Consider the following 6,000-nt stretch of genomic DNA (forward strand, 5'->3'; position numbering starts at 1 on the left):
GGGACCTCGAGACTGCCCGTCGGGGGGGTGGCTATGAACGGTTAATAAAAAAAACAATTTTTTAAGTTAAAAAAAAAAAAAAAAAAAAAAAAAAACTTATTTTGAAAAAACGGCATCGAAACCAGCTAATTAGCTAGTGATTCGTGACCGCAGCACTCCCATTAGGACAGCTACCAAATTTCAGCTCAATCAGACAATGTTTGCGACCATGCTAACAGGCATGCTAATCCGCAAGCTAGCTGAGCTACCTGAAAATGTGTGTTGGGTACTCCCCAGATTGCCCCGATCCCGAATCTGGTCTTACATCAATTCTAGTGTGAATGACACTGCACTTATGGAACAATAAAGGTTTTTCACAAACTTTCACCGACATGAATTACATGTCTCAGGCCAGGCCTCCAACAAAGGTCAGTGTGGGACGATGGAGTGACCTGGTGGAGTGCCGGGCCTAGGAGGCCCGGCCTTTGTCGGTGGTGTACGAAGGTGTGAATGACGCAGCACTTATGAAACATGAAAGGTTTTTCAAAAACTTCCACCGACATGAATTTGAGGGCCTTTGTCAGTTGTGTACGGATTACAAAAGGAACCTGGCCTTGGAATCATCTGGTAGGATGAAACCTGCTGACTTTACTGAAACACACCTGGACTCTGTCAACTAGCTTCACTAGCTCATAAGCTGCCAGTAACCTGCCAATACCAGTACTGGTGCTGAAGGGAGGAAGACGTTCTCAATGCGTTGAGAGGAGCTCATGTTTTAGGGATTCATTGGGGCGACATGCACCATGTTTTTTTTCCGTCTGCTGGTTGACTGAGTGTGGAGTTGTTCAGTTTTTATCAATCTGTGATTCATGCTGCCAGATACAGCCTCTCATCAAACATTCTTATTTAGTCTGTAAAAAAAACCCAACAACATTCAAACCAATGAGTAAACCGAACGAGAGAGTGAGAGACAGTTTTGGAAAAGATGGGCACATTTTCTTTAATAGAAATTGAAAGCTTTGTGTTGTGGTTTTGATTCTTTAAAAAAAAAAAAATCACTGTGAGACGCCTGATTTGTTAATGAGCTTTGATAGTTCAAAACTTGTTTAGTGCAATTTGTGTATTCTGTGTATAAGACGTGTCAATACACTGAGCAGATGACATTCTATTCTTTCTTGTCTTTATTTTTATGTTTGCTAGTAAAATAATCCAAAAGTAACTAAAGGTACTCTGGTACATTACTTTTTTTATTCTAGTACTTATTGTAAAGCCCCGTGCCAACACTTTTAATAATCAGATTTAATTGATTTTATCGACTTGTTGTTGCAGCCCAAATATTATTACTATTATATTACTATACGTTTATTTGAGGCTGGTTGGCCTCAAATAAACACTGTTGGAGTTCATTCAGCTCTGTGTGTTAATTCAACTCTGGGCTTTTTGCTGTGAAGAAAAAACTTAAAATATATATTATTATTCCTTAAGATTGAAGACTGTAAAGAGATACACCTTCCCTGAGTTTCACTGAAATATCTTGATTATTAAAGAAACTACAAGTGTTTTTATGTCAAAACTTATGTTGGTCGAATGCATACATTACCGAAGCTTATATATTTCTATTAAACTTTGGGCAAGTAAAACGTTGCTCAAAATCCTTAATGTCAAGCCCTGCAGAGTGTGGGAGAAGAGTGGACAGACTCACAAGCCACGTTGCTGGAAGTCCAGTGTGAGGTTTCTGCAGTCTGTGATGAGTCGCTTCACTGGGCTTTCTCAAGTCCACAGTCAACGCAACATCTCGCAGGACACTTTAGAGCTCTTAATGCTTCCTTCTGCTGACAAGCTTTCTGGAGATGTTGATGTCATTTCCCAGCAGGACTTGGCACCTGCCCAGACTGCCAAAGGTACCAGAAGCTGGTCCAGTGACCGTGGTGGTACTGTGCTGGACTGTCCAGCAGTCTGTCCTGACCTGAACCTCAGAGAGTCTCTGGGCTCTTGTCCAGAGGACGGTGAGAGACACCAGACCAACAATGCAGATGACCCGAAGGCTGCTATCAAAGCCACCTGGGCTTCCATTACGCTGAGCAGTGCCACAGGTTGATGGTCTTCATGCCACGCCGCCACTAAGACGCAGTCATTCATGCAAAAGGAGGCCAACCAAGTATTCAGTGCAGAGAAAATAACATACTTTTCAGAAGCCTTACATTTTTGTTTAAAATATCCTTTTTTTTGTTAATCTTGTGTCGTATTGTAATTTCCCCGAGACCCTGAATTTGGGGTTTTCACCATCTTTAAGCCATAATCATCAACATTTCAAGAAATAAAGGCCTGAAATATTTCACTCTGTGTCATGAGCCTATATCATATATGGGTTTGACTTTCTGAAATGAGGGACAAAAATATTGAACAATTCCATGATATTCACATTTTTTTGTACCTGTATAATCCAGAAAATACGGTATGTGTATAGAGATAGATAGGCAGGGTTGGGAAGGTTACTTGAAAACTGTAATCTGTTACAATTACAAGTTACTTGTCAAAACATTTAATCAGTAACTTACTCTAAGTACTAAAATAAAAAGGTAATGTACCATGGTACTTTTAGTTACTTTTGGATTACTTCACCAGCAAACATAAAATATAAAGACAAGAATAGAAAGTGTCGCCTGCTCAGTGTAATGACTCGTCTTATACACACAGTGAACTGAACAAGTTTTGAACTATCAAAACTCAGTAACCAATCAGGTGTCGACCACTGATTTTTTTAAAGAATCAAAACCACAATACAAATAAAGCTTGTTGGTGTTAAACTATTTCTATTCAAGAAAATGTGCTCATCGGTTTCATCTCTCTCTCATCACGTTTCCTACTTCGTTTTAAGGGGTTTTTTCCGGACTAAATATGAATGTTTGATGAGAGGCTGTATCTGCCAGCATGAATCACTGATTGATAATAACTGAACAACCTGCTACTCAGTCAACCAGCAAACTTAGAAAAAAAATAATGGCACGTGTCGCCCCAATTAATACCTAAAACATGAGATCCTCTAAACCAGTGTTTGAGGAGCTCACCTTTTTGAGCCAAGGCACACTTTTGTCTTTGGAAAACTCTGGAGTCACACCACCACCCGAAAATGTTAAAATTTTAAACTCTGTAGCCTCTATTAACAATATAAAGTCATCCTCATCAACAGGAATCAAATGAATACAGAAAAAAGTATTTCCCAATGTCTTTTTTTTAATAGTGCCTCCCTCAGTGTGAAACCTGGACCTGATGGATGAAGAGCTGAGATCCTGGTTCACATTCTTCCTTTTCAAAAACTTCTCCATCACTGTCACTGACACAGTACTTTGATACAGGATGGTAGCAGGTGGTGGTGATTAACCACACTGACGTCTGTTAAGTTTCGGTTTCAATGGAAAAGTTCTGTGCTGCCATCTATTAAATACTCTTCAACACACTGCTCTCACAGCTGACAGCGGCTGTGAGAGCAAATGTTTTTATAGAAAAAAATGTGAAATTGGATCATTTCCCACGGCTCACCTGACTAGATCTCGCGGAAACACCAGTGTGCCGCGGCACCGTGGTTGAAAAACACTGGTCTGGACGTATTGAGAACGTCTTCCTCCCATCAGCACCAGTACTGGTATTGGCAGGTTACTGGCAGGTTATGAGCTAGTAAAGCTAGTTGACAGAGTCCAGGTGTGTTTCAGTAAAGTCAGCAGGTTTTATCCTACCAGATGTTTCTTCAGGTGAGAAGTTCACAACCCTTTCACTGCTGGGAGGCGTCATTAGCATTGTCCAGAGAGGTTCAGATACTCTTCCCACTTTAAAACACAGTGATGAGAGCAGCTGGCTGCAGAATCCATGGCAACAGGTCGGTGCGGGAAGTGTCGCAATGCCAGTGGACCACGTCTGTGACAGCTACATTTGTAGTTTATTCCATCGGATTTTCTATTGTAATCCTGCCCAGTAATCCTGTGTTTTATTGAATATACCGGTAACGAGATTACACATTTTTTTATGTATTTTAACTGATTAGTTAAATAAAATTTATTCCAATTACATAACGCCGTTACATGTAATCCGTTACTACCCAACCCTGTAGATAAGATACATAGAAGTATGTTTCTTCTATTTGAGGTTTGGTTCCTTCAATATCAACAGGTACTACCATTTGGCAATGCTTTTGTAACCTCCTTAAAGCCAGCAGGCTGTTCACAGACCCGAAATCCACCAAGGACACATTGCCTTCAATGTACACAAACGGTGTAGATGTACACTGGGTAAATGTATGCAGGTCAGAGGTACACTGGGCAGAGGTACACTGGGTAGACGTACATAGGGTAGAGTTACACTGGGTAGATGTACATAGGGTAGATGTACATAAACAAGGTAAAGTTGATGGCTGAGCTAACATGCTAGCGGCTATTCGGAGCTAAGCAGTGTTTACGTTAGCACAGCCGCTGAGATCTTCAGCTTTCACACTGTTTAACCTTCAGCTGGGAGCGAGACTGAGGCCTGGACCCTGTGTGATCGGGACCCGAGCTGCTGGTGGCCCCCGGTGGACCCCGGCGGGCGCCGGGTGGGGGGGGGGGGGTTGTAGTCCGGGGAAAGGCGCACAGAGTCCCGTTAGCACGGAGCGAGCGGCCAGGCTGCCATCGTTACTCAGAAACAAGCTTCAGCGTCACTCAGTCCGGTGAAGCTCGACTCACCGGCAGTGTGGACGGCCTGGTGCGGTCCGGAGGGGCCAGCAGGGCGGTCCAGCAGAGCCAGGAGAGACGGGGGGGGAAAGACACGCTTCTCGGTTTAAAAGTGAACTTCTGCCGTAAGACGCTCACTCCGCCATGTTGGTTCTGACGGCGCTGCGGACTAAACCAAGTGCTCCTCAAAGGCGCGGACGGGGGGTGATGGCGGGTGGGGGTGTTCCCCCACATCATCCAGGACTGAACCAAGTGCTCCTCACAGGCGTGTGCAGGGGTGGGGGGTGGATGGGGCTCTCTGTTACCTCGATTAACATACCAGGATATCTCTCTGTTGCCTGGGTTACCTCCACGGGGTTCCAGAGAGCAGGTTATGTGGAAGCTCAGGGGCGGTCCACACTATGACAACAGTTAATGTAAACGTGCGGCTTGGGCCTGTCATCCACATGAGGTGGTGTTCTAGAAGTGTGAAAAGAGGTTTTTTTGAACACGGGTCTCAGAGTGGGGACATTTTAAAGTGCTGGCTCGTGCAGTCCAACCACTTGGGGGATGGCAAAGTCGGAAAAAACGATCATCTGCTGAAAAAGATGATGTCATCGCCCCCTGCCGAGGTCCGAAATGTCATCAAATAACCACAACAATCCCGGATTACAAGTTCCAGTGGAGCTGCATAAAGCTACATAATGCTAAGAGCAGGAAAAGCAGCCATAGACCTATAGAATAAGAACTATATAGAGGTTTATGAGCAAGAATCTTCTTCTAAAGTTCTATGTACTTTTCTTCTGCGTTTGGTTAATCACAGCGCTGCTAAAGGCCTGGAATGTGTACTAATTTCCCTGAAGGCTCGTGTTGAGTCTTGTTCATAGTGACGTGTGGACGGAGGTTTTTTGAAGTGGCTGGGGAGAAAAAACATCTTTTTTCTTGTCGCGTGGATGTACCCTCAGAGTATGTTAACCCAGAAATGAGGGCAAATGGACAGAAAAAGAGTTGCATTAAGCTCGGAGTCAGTCACCATGGTAACAGACTCTGTGAACTGATCCTGCTGGCGGACATGTTTGGTAGAGTAAAACCTGGGTATGTCCGAAAAGTCCTTCTTATCTCCTTATCTATTGACTTCTCCTTAACCCCAGAAGTGTTTTGTGTAGTTCGGTACCATTTATGTTGTGTTTGGCAATCGATAATGATTAATAATTATCGAATATTAATTATGTTATTGAAAATGTTATCTGATCTGTACCAAATACCTCGGAGCTCCACCTGTCGTAACAGGAAATGATAGCCAATTCAGTTCTATCAGTCTCATAAGATATACTAAACAGTT

The 6,000-nt window shown here is 43.2% G+C and overlaps 1 protein-coding gene across 1 annotated transcript in view; it reads right to left on the reverse strand.

The window, feature by feature from the left end:
* Window positions 1-4,824, reverse strand: part of LOC308138902 (bifunctional heparan sulfate N-deacetylase/N-sulfotransferase 2-like) — a 97,467-nt gene extending 92,643 nt beyond the window's left edge. Inside the window, 1 exon segment of the mRNA XM_080521208.1 lies at window positions 4,692-4,824. The gene's annotated coding sequence lies outside the window, so the exon portion shown is untranslated.
* Window positions 4,825-6,000: the final 1,176 nt, after the last annotated feature.

Source organism: Blennius ocellaris, assembly GCF_963422515.1.
Source record: "Blennius ocellaris genome assembly, contig: SUPER_13_unloc_1, whole genome shotgun sequence".
NCBI classification, from domain to species: Eukaryota; Metazoa; Chordata; class Actinopteri; order Blenniiformes; family Blenniidae; genus Blennius; species Blennius ocellaris.